General features: G+C 38.8%; 1 pseudogene; it reads right to left on the bottom strand.

The window, feature by feature from the left end:
• Positions 1 to 17,507: 17,507 nt before the first annotated feature.
• Positions 17,508 to 18,492, bottom strand: LOC132508732 (NADH-ubiquinone oxidoreductase chain 1-like; annotated as a pseudogene).
• Between the last annotated feature and the right edge of the window lie 297 nt (positions 18,493 to 18,789).

An 18,789-nucleotide genomic window follows, 5' to 3' on the forward strand; every position in this document is an offset into this window, starting at 1 on the left:
AAATGTATGTGCTTGCTAACTTAAGAGGTCTTGTCATCTCTTGAAAGGTATTAAAAAAACACATGAAGGCACCATACGTAATGGGAGTTAGTATTACGAAATAGTTATTACCTTAAACTTCGGAGTTTAGCAAATCATTCTGAACTACGAGTACTATGTGCGCTATTAACTAGCAGCATAATCATCTTTGGCAGCTGAACTCATACTTTCTCAGTGGTTTCAACTGTGTAACAGGGTGGCCTCACACAAAGAAAAGCAAGAGGTAACTAAACTGCAAAAAAATATTTGATGAACTAATATTTTTTCTTATTTTGTTGGAATATATGAAAATACATTTACATTTTTATGTATTATATTGGGCATTACATTAGTTGATATTTAGCTTCTGAACAAGATGTCTGTTACAACTAAGTTTAAGTTTCAGTTCTGGAATTCTGAGAAACAATTCTGTAATAGCATTCTACAAGAAAGCAGTCTTAAGAAGTTGTTTATTTTGGTAATGAATACACATACACATACATATGTATATATAACTTGGAGTTGAGAAAGAAGATACAGTGGATGGCAGCCACATAAATATTTGCAAATTGTAGACTATAAAACTTTGGGGAGCCAATAAAAAATGCAGAATACCCTTGGAACTGAACTCCAATAGAAGAAAGAGAAAATAAAATGAGAGGAAAGTAGCTGCCAGAGCTAGGTCAGATTTTTAGCTGGACCCTGCTATGCTTTGTCCCTGAGCTTTGCAAGATGCAGCTAAGGTTATATAATTACGTATATTCCTTAGTAAGGTTGAAAAATGCATTTTAAGTGTATCAGTCAGGGTCAACTAAGTAAAATGGAAATTGCATGAGGTAATATAAAGGATTTAGTATAAGAAATTGGTTACACAGGTGTATGGAAGCTGAAGGAACAAACAAAGAAATGTGGTAACCCCAAGTTAGTAACTGCAGGAAATTGTTACCATGTCTGTGGTTGGGAAAATGAGAAGCATCTTAGAAGCTCAGAGGAGTCTCCTCGAGATCCAAGTCTTAAAGGAGGGATACGTTTGAAGAGAGCATTGATGTTGGTTCCAGAGGCCAGAACAAACTGGAGGCTAGAACCAGCTTTTGTTACAGTGGTAAACTGGTTCTGCTGGGGTACTCTGTGGCTATGTGGGCAACGCTGAAAGGAACAGCAAGCAGAGATGGAAACACAAGACCCTTCTCCTCTAACCTTGCTTCCGAATTTTCCTTTAGTTTATCCTACTGCCAGAATCTAATGGGAAGCCCCTGACAAAGAAGTAAGGGAAATGAAGGTTGTAGAACCCTAGCTTGAGCCTGTCCAAATAGGTTCCAAAGGAATTTTGGAGCTAAGACAGTGGTCCCCAACCTTTTTGGCACCAGGGACCAGTTTCGTGGAGGACAGTTTTTCCACGGACGACGGGGGTAGGGGGGATGGTCCAGGCAGTAATGTGAGCGATGGGGGCGGCAGATGAAGCTTTGCTCGCTCTCCATGCTCTCACCTCCTGCTGCGCTGCCTGGTTCCTAACAGGCTAAGGACCTCTGAGGGACAAGAGCTAAATAAGTTGCCCACCCAGCATCCACACGTATCTTGTTAAACATACTGACCTTCTATGAAACAGTAACATACTTTTCCTCAATAAGATCCACATATCCTTCACATGAACGAAGACACTCTCATCCTTTCATCCAAGAGGTATCTTGGTATCCATCTCAGGGCACTAGTCATGAAGGAATATTTGGGCCATTTTATCTTTTAGTTTAGTCACGATCCTTTGTGAATATCCTTGCAGTTTAAAGACTATAGAGTTATCCATAAAAAATAAATATTATCTGGAAATACTAAAGGGAAAGAGGAAAAAAGGTAGAAAAATAAAAACTTGTTAATAATCAATTAATTACTAGAAATATAACAAGCAGGGAAGAAAATATGCATAGTTACTATAATCTTCATTTTTATATTTAGGTTCAGTGGTTTATGTAATTCCTTTCATTGCCAATTTCATATTCTTTTTGATCTCAGCCACCAGCTCAGCTGGTCAGTGTTCAGTAACATGGAAGGATGATGCAAACTTTCATTCCTGAAGGGTCTGTGTCCTCACAGGTCCTTCCTGTTGTGCCCTGTAATATTTCATTTATGTTTAAGAGTGACCTCACAAAAAAACCCTAGGTCAGAAATATTCTGTCTCAATTGTGTAAATGTAACACAGTCTGTCTTTGATAATTTAATAACTTCAGTAGTAACTGTTAGCTCCTTCTTTGCCTATTGGTTCATAGAAATGAGAACAAAACACCCAGGTGGCTATATCAACTTCTAATTCGATGTAATTATTTTGGTATCACTTGATAGAAACATTCTTACCATTAGAAATTAAGACTTCTAAACCAACCCAGAGCTGCAGAGACAGGAAGCAAAAATTTTGCAGGGAGATTATAGTCTAATAGTGAGAAAGGCTGCACTCAGTTCCACCACTTCATCCTTGAATCCAAGCATTTTTGTTGCATCATAAAATATCAGAAACATCCCTCCTGTAAACAGCTCTTTAATCTTACAGAGAATTTTCTACCATACTGTTGGACCAGTTGCCTCTAGATGCACTGTGCAGGGAGACCACTAATCTATGGGCATGAGCACATTGCTGTGTAACTTTTGTTGTGAAATACATTTCTCCAAGAACAATGTTGGGTTGGGTACCATGACTCCAAATAAGGCATTCTATAAGTCTACAGATAATGGTGTTAACAGAATCATTTAAGGTAAGAAGGCAAATCCATAGCCAGAATTAAAGGGAATATTACAGGTAAATGATTGCCTACTCAAGAAAGGGGTCCAATGTCATTTTGCTATCTGGTGACTAGTTGCTCTACTTAGAGGGAGGTTACTATTGAATATATCAGGGGCTTAAGAAATGGTCTCAGTTTTGGCAGGTTTACTCATCAGCAATTGTAGTAAGATCAGCCTTAGCAAGGAAAATTCACATTGCTGACTGAGTTCGTGCTTGGCCTCCAAGTGACTAGTGTCATGGCCACTTTGAACATGGGCACATGGTGCACACAACAAATTAAAGAGAATGACTGGTATCCATAGATCATGTAATCTTTTTCTTCTGATTATTAAGAGTTGACTCTGCAGTGGATATTCTTTGGTAAACATTCAAATATAACACAAGTATCTTCTCACTCTACCCCTTTTGAGAAGTCCAGCCACATATCTCCTTTTTGGATTTCCAAGTTAATAATCTTCCAATCTTGATCTTTCTAAGATCCTAACATCTGGTCAAAGTTTTGAACGCTGCCCTTGCATCATTGTGATTTTGCAATATTTTCAGTCAAAACAGGACGATCAGATGCAATAGTCAAAGGCTGGCTAAGGAGAACTTAGGCACTACTGTGTGTCAGGAAGACGGTCAATTAGAATGTTAGTGCTGCACTAAATGTTTCCATTAATGCCTGCATATTAAGCAACACCACCTGTAACCAAACATTTTTTTTTCTTCCTAAATCCACTGTTGTTGAGAAACTGTCTGTGTGTACATTGCTATGGAATGAAATAAAGGAGAAATGTAACAAGATCAGATGCAATGGAAGATGAGCCATATGCATCTGGAATTTATTTTTATCATGAAGAACTATTCAAGTCTGATCATGTAATAACCTATTTCTAATTGAAGATGGGTTACACTTGTGCATGAATGATTTTATAACAAGTTGGATCAGACAGAACACAAATTATAATCAGAAGTTTACTTGATTGTGTGAGCAACATTTATTTTCTATTAGATTCCAATAATAAGATAAGACCTGTTTCTCAAAACTAGAGGAAAAAGAGCACGGTCTTTCTTCAGAACTCTTGAAGTCTGTTTAGTGATTCTCTTATAAAGGCTTTTACAGTGGCTCTATAGAACATTCTGTTTGTCAAGGATACATAGATTATATTTGGATCTGTTTTGTCATGAGGGAAAAATAATAGAATAGCTTTCATAGCAGCCTGAAATTGCTGCAGAGCCTTCTCTTGCTCTGAGCCCTACTCAGAATGTCAACTTTATGGTTACCTCATTAATGAGCCATGAACACACACTTGTGTATGATTTTTATTGCCTCTAAAATTGAAAAAGCCCCTGTAAGAATTGTTTTTCTCTTTTTTAGTCATAGTCAGTGCAAGATAAAACAAATTGTCTTTTATTTTGGGTCTATCCTGTATAGGTCAAGACCTCTAGGCAGAAATTTCACCACAGGGTCTTGGATTCATGACCCTTATTAACAATGAGTTGCCCTCCCATTATCTGAGATGCACGCCACTGGTAAGACACATGCATCTTATAGACTTGCTAGTTTTTTTCTTATTAGGTCCAGTCAGCATGACACATGAATTTAATTGAACACTGTGATTTTCCATGGGTTACAATTAAGTTCTTGGTGAACTTAATCAGTGGTACTCAAAGTAAGGTCCATTGTCTAGTGTTGATTTGAAAACTCTTTGTTACTGCCCCACAATAAGTATAGAAATTGAAAGTAAGCTTTTACTTACGTTATTAGAGACTGGCATAAATACACAGATTAGGCATCAAATAGCACTGGAGAGATTATGGACAAGAATAGGAGAGCTGGCATGGTCCTGAGACAAGACCTTGAAATTGCACTGCTATGTCAGTTAGTTGATAGCAAACAACTTACGGTGATGCATGTAAATTCGTATAGAGAAGAGGCATTTGCCAGATCAATAGCTGCGAACCAAGTGCTGGGTAAAATTTGTTCCAGGTGAGATAACATACCTGGAGAGCATTTGCAGTTGAATCTGCCATTTAATTAAGATTATTATAAGCCACAATTTATCACTAAGATTCATCTGCCTTTTATATAAGAAGTACAGCCAAGTAAGTAAGGATGTTATAGGAATCTATATCTCTACATCTTCCAAGTCATTACTAATTTCTGCAATTCCCTGTTAATTATCCTGATAAGTGTAATTTACAGCATTGTACATACTATAATAGATTAGATGAACATTTTAATTTATTGTGCACAACTGGATGCTTTTCTGAGTGAAAGATGTGCAATAATTACATCTGGACAGTAGGTGTTAACAGAGTTTGGCCATAATTTATGGTAAATAAAAATGTCTCTCAATCCATTGGTCCAGGAGCCAATGTTGGGATTCTGATTATGCCTATTATGAATATGGAAAAGAAAATAAGAGGTATACCTGCCAAAATTGAGGTCATTTCTTAAGCCCCTGATATAGATTATGCTTATTTCAATTATGCATTTAAAAACTGACAAAATAAAATAATTATAAGTGGGTCTGCAAGCTCACTATCTCACTGTGAGCTGACCTTAGGTCAAAAATCCTTTTATGCTCTGAAAACCATAGGCAGACTATTGTTTTGGTTCTCAGAAAATTGCATTAAAGTTTAAAGTCTGTATGTTCTCAAAAGTTCTGAATAATTATCATTTGCTGGTATTCTGTCACCTTTATAAATTATCCCAATTCCTTTAGAGATAGCCTTGGAATCATAATTACATTTATATTTGTCAATGTTGTAAAGTCTTTCCATAGTGAAATCTAGCCTCTCTGAATCAAGGGATTACAGAACTTTGAATAAAGTCCAGAAATTTCTTAAAAGTTTATCACTTTCCATTGTGACAATACAAATAAATCTTCTCTTAATATGAAGATTTTTTCTGTAGTATACATCAAGTAATATTTTAGTATATTGGCCTCATATTTTATTGCTAATAATCCATCATTACTTGACTACTGCAAAGATTATGTCAGAGTATTTTCATTTCTACTTAATTCTTGCTGCCTATTACAGTATTTATGATTATTTTGTCTCTGATGATTAAGTACTATTAGTTGGTGTCTGTTGCTCTGGATGTAATTATACTCCTGGAAATCATTTCACCCATCCCAGTGTTGCTGTTTCTCATCATCGTTTATGGTCTACATACCAACCACAATGGAGTTTATGAGGATGATGTCGGAGACCTCATTAATGCAGCTTAAGCCTTAGTGAAGTGAACAGACTCTTGACCTGCTGGAGGATATATCAGGCAGATGGTTTTGCCAGTAGCACATGATAAATACACTACAGCATTCCTCTCTCTCTAAACCTTTAGGATTTTTTCTCTTCATTTTTTCTAGGGTATTTTTAGTATCTCAACCTAACTGAATCTAAGCCAATACAATTTAAGATCAAGTTTCAGTCAATTTTTCAAACTGTTTGAGTCACCTCCAGCTATGCAAAGCTAGTCATTTTTTAAATCCAAAATCATTAAGTATACCCAAAACAATAAATTCAACCTATTCTAATGTTACATTACATTATTCTGTGACTAGCATTCTTAGAATTCATTCATGAAATATCCCCCAGGTTTCTGCTGATATGAATTAACTAAATGCTCCAGTTATTTGCAGCACAAGCTCTCTCTGCTGGTTCAGAAATTTGAGCTTACTTCCCTGGATCACACTGGAATTGACTCTAGTTATATATTTGGTGGCAACAAGCGGATGAGGAAGTGGGTCATACAAAAACAGCCATCACTTCTTTAAAAAATAATAAATATGGGGATTTTTCAGCAATTATTTTCAATTATTCTTCTGCTTCTTTCTCTTTCTCTCTGCTGCTCCCACACATCTCTGAAGCTCTGCTCATTTTTCATCATTCTTTCTTTTCTTTCTGTTCTTCACATTGGATATTTCTCTTAATATACATTCAAGTTAGCAGATTATCTCTTTTGCAAGTTCAGATCTTCTGTTGAGCTCCTTTAGTGATTGTCTTTCATTTTTGTATTGTAATTTTAATATCATAATTTGTATTTGGTGCTTTTTAAACTTTCTATCTTGATATTCTGTAGTTGTTGAGTCTTTGTTGCCATATTTTAATTTCTTTAACCCTATGAACATATTTATAATAGCTTTGATTGCTGAATTCAACATGTGGGCCCTCACAGAGACAGTTGTACTGGTTTTTGTTGTCCCCTCTTTTTGGGTTACTTTCTTTCTTTCTTTCTTTTTTTTTTTTGGTCTTACAATTTTGCTATTGGTGGTGGTGGTGAAAACAGGACGTTTTAGGTAATATGTTGATCAGTTCTGAATTATGATGTCACTGGGGCTTGTTGTTGGAATTTGCTTGTCTGTGTTAATTTGACTTGCATGGAGTAATTCAATATCATCTCTCTCCTGCAGTGTGAGGCCAATGATGATACTGCTTGTTCTTTTTGTTTGTTTGTTTTTAATTATTGTTTTTATTTTTAAGTCTGGCTTCCTATGTGCCACTCCTTGGAAGCATAACTTAGTGACTGGCTGCAGATTGGTCAGAGGTTGTGCTTAAGAACATAGAGCCAGTAAGACTTCCATTCTTTGTGATGTCTCTGTGTGTGGTTTGGGGAACACATTTACATTTCAGGCAGTTTAGAAGGCTGCCTGAGCTTTTATGTTCTGCTCCTGCAAAGCTTCATGTTCATCCTGACTTACAGGTAGTTGGAGCCCCCTCCAGTCTCTCCTAAGCGTGCGTGTGCTGCCTTGTACATGTGCTCAGACTTCCAGAGCACTAGGGATATGTCGGAGCTTATCGAGGCCCACTGCGTCTGTCTCCTTATTCAGATTTCCCTGTTATATTTTTGGCTTGTCTGAGTATGTGTTTCTACACTTACAAATGCTTGACTTGATGGGTATCACATCTTGAGGCAGCTGGGATGTTGGCCTTCCCTGGCTGATTGCCTTGGGGTTGCCATTGTTTTGACAGTTCCCCTGGGCCTGGTGATTTTCCTATTCTCTCAATCTGGCTAGCCCCTCAGGCAGCAGAACTGCAGGTACTCTTGGCCTACGCAGCCCTGGTTTAACTACTCTGCCATTATGTTCAGTGGATGACAAGCAGAAGACCCTGGCTAAAATATCATGGGATGCAGCTGTTCTAACCAGGTTTTAGTATTCCTTTTCCCCTCACTTTGCCTGAAATATGGAAGGATTTTTCTCCCATAATCTGTGGGACCTTGATCATGTTCCTGAAGGTAAATCTCACAGTATTGGGGGGAGGAGGGACTAGATCCCTCTGGAGGTTTTAATTCTCAGACTGATCCATGCTGAGCCTCTAGCAGTTCATCAATTACAGTTCTGGTTTCCCTACCAAGCACCGATTCCCGAGGTGAGTCTCAGCTCTGGTAAGCTGTGACTCCCTGTGCTTGCCTGTCTGTCTCTCCATCTTGGGGGGCAGTGTTTTTTCTGTGTCCTCCCTTACAGATTAAAGAAGACTTGTCAATTTTTAGTCTCTTTGGCTTTTCACTTGTTTGGGGGATGGAGTAGTGACTTCAAAGATCTTTACAAGAGGAACAGGAAACTGGAAGCTTCTAGCAGTATTCCTTGGATAAATACCACTCAGTTTGTTGTGTGATGTACAGTTTTGTTAAATTTCTAGGTTTGGGGAATGGTTGGTTTTTTGAATGTTTTTCTACCTGTTGCTTTTTAGGGAAAAGATACGCTACCATTCTGCAAGTCCCATTCATCTACACATTCACTGTATATTTATCCCATACAGTATATATTTCAACACTAGATGTTTGATTCAGGTCTCTTGTATATCTTCTATGTTTCTACTAAACATTTTGGCATAGAAGATATAGTCATCATAAGTGCTTTAACAGCCTTGTCTGGTAATTTAAGTTGGGGTTGGGTTTGATTGATTTGCATTTCTCCTGACGTGTTCAGCACCAACTTATCCAGTAGACACAGTGCCTAGGGCCTACAGTAGTTTTAGAGGCCCACAGAAATGTAGTAATTTCTGTTAAAATCAGAAGGAAAAGAATGAATGAAGTTTTAGATTGAAAAAAAGTCTCAATATGTAATGTTAATATATTTGTCATTAAACCAAAGAAGCTGTAAAGTATAATTTTTATTTATTTATTTTTAATGGAGGAAGAGGATCATGAAGGTAATAGCGCCCCGGACCCATGAAAGCCGTAATGCAGCCCTCTACTAACTTCTTGCTCTTGTTCATTCTTTATTATGGAATTTTACACTTGATTCAGTCTCATTCTTTCTACTCAAGTGACAGCTCATCACTTAACATTGGTTTCAACGATCAAGTGGATAAACAATTCAACACCCTGATCTGTCATTTGCTTGATATTTTCAACACTTAGGGGTATTCAGTGTCAACGTACCTCAGAAACTCACTTTCATAACTGTAAGGTGTACCTTGGCATTATTCAGAAAAGCTCCACTTGGAAGCAGTAGCTTCAAATGCTTCATCCTTCGGCTATCATTTCTGATTACTCCAGTAGTCTAATTTTGGTACTTACACTGTTCAACCTCTGGTTCCTTGGCTTCAATCATTAATCTCAATTCAGTCCCTTTTCTCTGTCTTTATTCTTTTCCTTAGTTAGACTATTTTCTGTGATTTTCAACTATTTTCTTTTTTTGCAAATATGCTTAAGTGTTTTATATATATATATATATATATATATATATATATTAAATCCGAACACAGGATAACTGCAGTTATTTGTTTACTTTTGTCCTATGCTGAGGCCCCTCCAGTACAGTTAGAGAAAATAACTCAGAGTGGTGCCACTACACAATTAGTGTTCAGTTTTAACTGGTCCCTCAAAACTGTCTTAAAATCTTGATGTTTCTCTATTTATTCCCTTCTCACATTTACTCCATCAGGCATTAGAAAGTCTCTCCACTGTAGATAACTACAAATCTACCACCCCTTTTTTTTCATATTCATCAGATGACTAAGGTGATTTAAATGATCCAATAGGAAACTTCTCAACTTCTTGGTCTACATTGGCATTCATACCTGCATTTGTTTTACTCCTAAATATTATTGATTATATCAAGAAAGCTTCCCGGACCCCAGGCTGGCAGCTCGGTGCACCCGGCCCCCAGGGCTCCTCCCAGGACACGTACCACTGCCGTCCTCCCCAGGCACATGTGCCCACTTGCTACTGCTGTTTTTGTTAATGTTCAAATTACTGGTACTAGTATTGTGAATTAGCTTCAGAGTCTCTAAGTAAACAGCAGAGGACTTCCTCTCTTTGTTTTTTATATATTTTGGAGATTAATCCTGTATCAGTTGCTTCATTTGCAAAAAAATTCTCCCATTCTGAGGGTTGTCTTTTCATCTTGTTTATGGTTTCCTTTGCTGTGCAAAAGCTTTTAAGTTTCATTAGGTCCCATTTGTTTATTTTTTATTTTATTTCCATTTCTCTAAGAGGTGGGTCAAAAGGATCTTGCTGTGATTTAGGTCATAGAGTGTTCTGCCTATGTTTTCCTCTAAGAGTTTTATAGTGTCTGGCCTTACATTTAGGTCTTTAATCCACTTCCAGTTTATTTTTGTTTACAGTGTTAGGGAGTGTTCTAATTTCATTCTTTTATGTGTAGCTGTCCAGTTTTCCCAGCACCACTATTGAAGAAGTTGTAATTTCTTCATTGTATATTCTTGTTTCCTTTATTAAAGATAAGGTGACTGTATGTGCGTGGGTTTATCTCTGGGCTTTTTATCCTGTTCTGTTGATCTATATTTCTGTTTTTGTGCCAGTAGCATACTGTCTTGATTACTGTAGCTTTGTAGTATAGTCTGAAATCCAGGAGCCTGACTCCTCCACCTGTTTTTCTTTCTCAAGACTGCTTTGGCTATTCGTGGTCTTTTGTGTTTCCATACAAGTTTTGAAATTCTTTGTTCTAATTCTGTGAAAAATACCATTGGTAGTTTGATAGGGATTGCATTGTATCTGTAGATTGCTTTGGGTAATATAGTCATTTTCACAATGTTGATTCTTCCAATCCAAGAACATGGTATATCTCTCCATCTGCTTGTATCATCTTTAATTTCTTTCATCAGTGTCTTATAATTTTCTGCATACAGGTCTTTTGTCTCCTTAGGTAGGTTTATTCCTAGGTATTTCATTCTTTTTATTGCAGTGGTAAATGGGAGCGTTTCCTTAATTTCTCTTTCAGACTTTTCATCATTAATGTATAAGAATGCAAGAGATTTCTATGTATTAATTTTGTATCCTGCAACTTTACCAAATTCATTGATTAGGTCTAGTAGTTTTCTAGTGGCATCTTTAGGATTCTCTATGTATAGTATCATATCATCTGCAAACAGTGACAGTTTTACTTCTTTTCCAATTTGTATTCCTTTTATTTCTTTTTCTTCTCTGATTGCCATGGCTAGGACTTCCAAAACTATATTGAATAAAAGTGGTGAAAGTGGCCATCCTTGTCTTGTTCCTGATCTTAGAAGAAATGCTTTCAGTTTTTCACCATTGAGAATGTTGCTTGTTGTGGGTTTCTCGTATATGGCCTGTATTGTGTTGAGGTAACTTCCCTCTATGCCTGCTTTCTGGAGGGTTTTTTTCATAAATGGATGATGAATTTTGTAGACAGCTTTTTCTCCATCTGTTGAGATGATCATATGGTTTTTATGCTTCAATTTGTTAACATGGTTTATTACATTGATTGATTTGTGTATATTGAAGAATTCTTGCATTCTGGGATGAACCCCACTTCATCATGGTGTATGATACTTCTAATATGCCTTGGATTCTGTTTGCTAGTATTCTGTTGAGGATTTTTGCATCTAGGTTGTTCAGTGATATTGGCCTGTAGTTTTCTTTCTTTGTGACATCTTTGTCTGGTTTTGGTATCAAGGTGATGGTGGCCTCGCAGAATGAGTTTGGGAGTGTTCCTCCCTCTGCTATATTTTGGAAGAGTTTGAGAAGGATAGGTATTTGCTCTTCTCTAAATGTTTGATAGAATTCGCCTGTGAAGCCATCTGGTCCTGGGCTTTTGTTTGTTGGAAGATTTTTAATCACAGGCTCAAAATCAGGGCTTGTGATTGGTCTGTTTATATTTTCTGTCTCTTCCTGGTTCAGTCTCGGAAGGTTGTGCTTTTCTAAGAATTTGTCCATTTCTTTGACGTTGTCCATTTTATTGGCATATAGTTGCTTGTAGTAATCTCTCATGATCCTTTGTATTTCTGCAGTGTCAGTTGTTACTTCTCCTTTTCATTTCTAAATCTCTTGATTTGAGTCTTCTCCCTCTTTTTCTTGATGAGTCTGGCTAGTGGTTTATCAATTTTATTTATCTTCTCAAAGAACCAGTTTTTATTTTTATTGCTCTTTGCAATCATTTCCTTCATTTCTTTTTCATTTATGTCTGATATGATCTTTATGACTTTTTGCCTTCTGCTAACTTGTTTTGTTGTTGTTTTTTGTCTAATTGCTTTAGGTGTAAGGTTAGGTAGTTTATTTGAGATTTTTCTTGTTTCTCGAGGTAGGATTATATTTGTGTAAACTTCCCTCTTAGAACTGCTTTTGCTGCGTCCCATAGGTTTTGGACCATCATGTTTTCACTGTCATTTGCCTCTAGGTACTTTTTGATTTCCTCTTTGAGCATTTAATCCATTTACATTTAAGGTAATTATCAATATGTATGTTTCTATTAACATTTTCTTAATTGTTTTGGGTTTGTTATTGCAGGTCTTTTCCTTCTCTTGTGTTTCCTGCCTAGAGAAGTTCCTTTAGCATTTGTTGTAAAGCTGGTTTGTTGGTGCTGAATTCTCTTAGCTTTTGCTTGTCTGTAAAGGTTTTAATTTCTCCATCAAATCTGAATGAGACCCTTGCTGGGTAGAGTAGTCTTGGTTGTAGGTTTTTCCTTTCCATCACTTTAAGTATATCCTACCACACCTTTCTGGCTTACAGAGTTTCTGCTGAAAGAACAGCTGTTAACCTTATGGGGATTCCGTTGTATGTTATTTGCTACTTTTCCTTGCTGCTTTTTAATATTTTTTCGTTTTGTTTAATTTTTGATAGTTTAATTTGTCTTGGCCTCTCTGAGCTTCTAGGACTTGATTGACTATTTCCTTTCCCATGTTAGGGAAGTTTTCAACTATAGTCTCTTCAAGTATTTTTTCAGTCCCTTTCTTTTTCTCTTCTTCTTCTGGGACCCCTATAATTCGAATGTTGGGCATTTAATGTCGTCCCAGAGGTCTCTGAGACTGTCCTCAATTCTTTCCATTCTTTTTTCTTTATTCTGCTCTGCGGTAGTTATTTCCACTATTTTACCTTCCAGGTCACTTATCCGTTCTTCTGCCTCAGTTATTCTGCTATTGATTCCTTCTAGAGAATTTTTAATTTCATTTATTGTGGTGTTCATCGTTTGTTTTCTCTTTCGTTCTTCTAGGTCCTTGTTAACGTTTCTCGTATTTCTCCATTCTATTTTCAAAATTTTGGATCATCTTTACTGTCATTACTCTGAATTCTTTTTCAGGTAGACTGCCTTTTTCCTCTTCATTTGTTTGGTCTGGTGGGTTTTTACTTCGCTCCTTTTCTGCTATGTATTTCTCTGTCTTCTCATTTTGCTTAACTTCCTGTGTTTGGGGACTCCTTTTCGCAGGCTGCAGGTTTGTAGTTCCCGTTGTTTTTGGTGTCTGCTCCCCATGTCTAAGGTTGGTTCAGTGGGTTGTGTAGGCTTCCCACTAGAGGGGACTAGTGCCTGTGTTCTGGTGGATGAGTCTGGATCTTGTCTTTCTTGTGGGCAGGACTGCGTCTGGTTGTGTATTTTGGGGTGTCTGTGAACTTATTATGATTTTAGGCAGCTTCTTTGCTAATGGGTGGGGTTATGTTCCTGTCTTGCTAGTTGTTTGGCATGGGGTGTCCAGCACCGGAACTTGCTGGTCGTTGAGTGGAGCTGGGTCTTAGTGAAACACAGATCTCTGGGAGAGCTCTTGCCGATTGATATTACCTGGGGCCAGGAGGTCTCTGGTGGTCCAATGTCCCAAACTCAGCTTTCCCACCTCAGAGGCTCAGGCCTGACACCTGGCCGGAGCACCAAGACCCTGTCAGCCCAACAGCTCAGAAGAAAAGGGAGAAAAAGAAAGAAAGAAAGAAAAATCAATAACTAAATAAAGTTATAATAAAAAATATTATTAAACTAAAAAAATTAAAAATTAATTTAAAAAAAGAAAGAAAGGAGCAACCAAACCAAAACAAATCCACCAATGATAACAAACGCTAAAAAGTATACTAAAAAAACCTCAAAGAAACGGATGGACAGAACCCTAGGACGAATGGTAAAAGCAAACCTATACAGACAAAAATCACACGAAGAAGCACACACATACACACTCACAGAAAGAAAAAATGGAAGAGAGCAACCAAATCAATAAACAAATCTACCAATGATAATAAGCTCTAAATACTAAACTAAGATAAACAGAAAACTAGAAACAAATTAGATACAGAAAGCAAACCCCAAGTCTACAGTTGCTTCCAAAGTCCACCTCCTCAATTTGGATGATTCGTTGTCTATTCAGGTGTTCCACAGATACAGGGTACATCATGTTGATTGTGGAGATTTAATCCGCTGCTCCTGAGGCTGCACGGAGAGATTTCCCTTCCTCTTCTTTGTTCGCACAGCTCCTGGGGTTCAGCTTTGGATTTGGCCCCGCCTCTGCATGTAGTTCGCCCACAGTCTTCTGTTCCCACCCAGACAGGATGAGGTTAAAGCAGCTGCTGACCTGGGGGCTCCGGCTCACTGAGGCCAGGGGAAGGGAAGGGTATGGAATGCGGGGCGAGCCTGCGGCAGCAGAGGCCAACATAACATTGCACCAGCCTGAGGCGTGCCATGTGTTCTCTCGGGAAGTTGTCCCTGGATCACGGGACCCTGGCGTGGCGGGCTGCACAGGCTCCCGGGAGTGGAGGTGTGGACCGTGACCTGTGCTCGCACACAGGCTTCTTGGTGGTGGCAGCAGCAGCCTTAGCGTTTCATGCCCGTCTCTGGTGTCCACACTGATAGCCGCGGCTCGTGCCCATCTCTGGAGCTCATTTAGGTGGTGCCCTGAATCCCCTCTCCTTGAGCACCAGGAAACAAAGAGGCAAGAAAAAGTCTCTTGTCTCTTTGGCAGCTCCAGACTTTTTCCCGGACTCTCTCCCGGCTAGCCGTGGTGCACTGTCCCCTTCAGGCTGTGTTAACACCACCAACCCCGGTCCTCTCCCTGCGCTCCGGCCGAAGCCCGAGCCTCAGCTCGCAGCCCCGCCCGCCCCAGCGGGTGAGCAGACAAGCCTCTCGGGCAGGTGAGTGCCGGTCAGCATCGATCCTCTGTGCGGGAATCTCCCCGCTTTGCCCTCCGCACCCCTGTTGCTGCGCTCTCCTCCGCGGCTCCGAAGCTCCCCACCTCCGCCACCTGCAGTCTCCGCCTGCGAAAGGGCTTCCTAGTGTGTGGAAACCTTTCCTCCTTCACAGCTCCCTCCCAGAGGTGCAGGTCCCATCCCTATTCTTTTGTCTCTGTTTTTCCTTTTTTCTCTTGCCCTACCCAGGTACGTCGGGAGATTTTTGCCTTTTGGAAAGTCTGGGGTATTCTGCCAGCGTTCAGTAGGTGTTCTGTAGGAGTTGTTCCACATGTAGATGTATTTTTGATGTATTTGTGGGGAGGAAGGTGATCTCCATGCCTTACTCCTCTGCCGTCTTGAAGGTCCCCCCTCTCATATCTTTATGTGTAGCCAATATTTATTTTCCTAACCTTAAATCCATAAATTAAGCTGCCTACAAAAGAAATACATTTGGGCAGTTCCTGAGAGAGTCAGACTTAATAAGACCCAACTCATCTTATCTCCTCCCCAGCAAATCATTTTATTTTCTTACGTTTCCTATCTCAGAGAATGCCTACTCTACCCGCCGTTACACAAGTTGGATAAGCCTCACCACTCACAACTCCCTCTATTACATACACAGCCCGTCAATTATCGAATTCATTGATTCTGTCCTCTAATTATTTGTTAAATGCATTCACTTGTCTGCATACCACCTGCCATTTGTTCATTTGCATCACCATTACCATTTTTCACTTGGATTCCCACAGCCGTTTCAGATTGTTCTTACTGCTGCTTTTCTTTTGTCTCACTACACACACACACACACACACATACACACACACACACACACATATGTACACACACACACATACTTCTTAGTGGAGCCATAATAAATGGTTCTAAAACACAAATATCTGCATTTCACTGTCTGCCTAGTAGTATTTAAGAGCTTCTATTACCCTCAGGAAAAAGTCTAAACATTTTAGCGTGCCATATATATAAGCGTTTCTTTATAAACTTACCCATGCTTGTCTTTCCAGTCTTTTATAGTCCACTATTACTTTGTGTTAAACGTATAGATACCTTCTTACTACTCTCCAAATGTGTCATTCTTTTTCTTTCTGGTGACTGCATGTGTTACTCTCTCTGCCAGTAACTCTCTTTCATTCTTTTATTTCTAGCAAAATTTCCTTCATCCTCAAGACCCTCTGAAATACCAGTACACACATTGTGTTGGCTCTCCCTCCTCTGTTTCCTCATATTCCCAAGAATATACCTATTTGTTTTGTAGAGTCAAAGTGCCATTTTATTTTCATGTTTTTTGTGGAGGGGAACATGGTCAGTGCTGTGGAGTATGTGAGTCGCATGTAGAACTATAGGTTAAGTAGTGCTGTGATGGCTATAAGTGTGGGTAAGATAATATTACTGTTTTTTGTTATTTCTTGAATAATTATTCATTTAGGCATGAATCCTGCTAGTGCTGGGAGTCCCCCTATTGATAGTAGAGTAGCTAGGGTAAGGGTTGTGATAATAGGTGTTTTGCTTCATGTGTGTGACAGTGACAGTGTAGTGGTGGCCGAGCTGTGAATGAATAATATGAATATAGTGTGAGGGTTATTATAATGTAGATTAGTAGGTGTAGAGTTGTTACAGTTGGGTTGTATAGTAAGATGGCTGTTATTCATCCTATGTGGGCAATTGATGAGTAGGCCATGATTTTTTGGAGTTGGGTATGATTTAACCCACCTCACTCTCCAATTAGGATGGACAGTATGGATACGGATAGTAGTAGGTTTAGGTTGATTGATGGCGAGATTTGATAAATGACTGATAGAGGTGCAAGTTTTTGTCATGTCAACAGGATTAGGCCTGCTGTTAATGGGATGCCTTGTGTTACCTCGGGCACTGAGAAGTGAAAAGGGAATAGTCCTAGTTTTATGGCCAGGGGTACTGTTATTACTGTTGATACTGTTGGGTTGAATACTTTTGTAATGGTTCACTGGCCGGAATAGAGTAAGTTAATGATGACTGCTATTATAAGCAATATGGGTGCAGTAGCTTGTGTTCAGAAATACTTAGTGGAGGCTACTATGGCTTGTGGGTTAATGGCGATAATGGCTAGTATGTTTATTTCAAATCCAGTTCCGGCTAACAATCAGTTGGATCTGGTTATTATAATCATAGTCCCTAAAACGACAGTTGTTAAAATAATGATAGAGATAATGGGGTTTATTAGTACGGGAAGGATATAAACCAATATTTTCGGGGTGTGGGTCCGATAGCTTATTTAGCTGACCTTACTATAGAATGTGGTGTAATATGGTAGCACAGAGAATTTTGAATTCTCAAGGGTAGGTTCAATTCCTAAAATTCTAGAAATAAGAGTGCTTGAACCTCTGTTATTTACTCTATCAATGTAACTCTTTTATCAGACATATTTCTTGTTTGTGGGGGGATGCTTGCCATTATGATGGATAGTGGTATGTGTCGTATGCCCAGGGCTAGTGTTAAAGGCAGGAAATTTTTTCAGAGTATGTGTATTAACTGGTTATATTGGAATCGAGGGTAGGATCTCGAATTCATAGGAAGGATACTGTTAATAATAGTGTTTTGATGGTGAAGTTGATTGTATGTAGCTCTGGTGTCTGTGGGTTGTAAAATGCTCCTAGGAACAGGATTGTTGTGAACATATTTATTATAATGATGTTAGCGTATTCTGCTAGAAAAAATATAGTGAAAGGGTCTGCTGCATATTCTTCATTAAAGCCGGCTGCGAGTTCAGACTCTCCTTCTGTCAGGTCGAATGGGGCTCGGCTAGTTTCTGCTGGGGTGGAAATCATATCGTGGCTAGTGGCCATGATGGGAAGATCAACCATAGTTGTTCTTGTGTTATGGTGAGGGTCGATAGGGTGAAAGACCCATTTATTAACAGTACAGATAAGAGAATAATTGCTAGTGTTACTTCGTGTGAGATTGTTTGTGCTACAGCTCGTAGGGCCCCGATTAGTGCATATTTTGAGTTGGAGGCTCATCGGATCATAAGATAGAGTGTACGGCTAAACTTGTTATGGCTAGTATGAATAACACTCCTGGGCTTATATTAATGAGGGGATATGGCATGGGTGGGGGATTCATATTCTTAGGGCTAGAGTCAGGGCTAGGATTGGTGCAATAATAAATAAGGAGGTGGAAGATGTAGCTGGTCGTAGTGGTTCTTTAGTGAGTGGTTTGATTGCGTTGGCAGTGGGTTGAAATAGACCATGTGGTCCTACAATATTTGGTCCTTTTTGGAGTTGTATGTAGCCCAGGATTTTTCGCCTACTAATGTTAAAAATGCTATGGCTAAAAGAATAGGAATAACAAGCATTAGGATATTGATTATAAACATTTTGTTAGGGAGAGGGTTTGAACCTCTGAGTATAAAGGCTTAAGTTTTACACAGTTGCCGGGCTCTGCCACCCTAACTAAACCCTGATCTCGGGTAGTTATTTTGTGTTTGCTTATTATGTTGAGATTACGTCATTAACTGTTTTGAAGGTGCTTGTTTAAAGTGGGCCTTATTTCTCTTGTCCTCTCGTACTGGAAGAAATACATAATAAATAGAAACTGACCTGGATTGCTCTGGTCTGAACTCAGATCACGTAGGACTTTAATCGTTAAACAGGCGAACCGTTAATAGCGGTTA

The sequence above is a fragment of the Lagenorhynchus albirostris genome, chromosome 18 (genome assembly GCF_949774975.1).
Source record: "Lagenorhynchus albirostris chromosome 18, mLagAlb1.1, whole genome shotgun sequence".
In the NCBI taxonomy this organism is placed as follows: Eukaryota; Metazoa; Chordata; class Mammalia; order Artiodactyla; family Delphinidae; genus Lagenorhynchus; species Lagenorhynchus albirostris.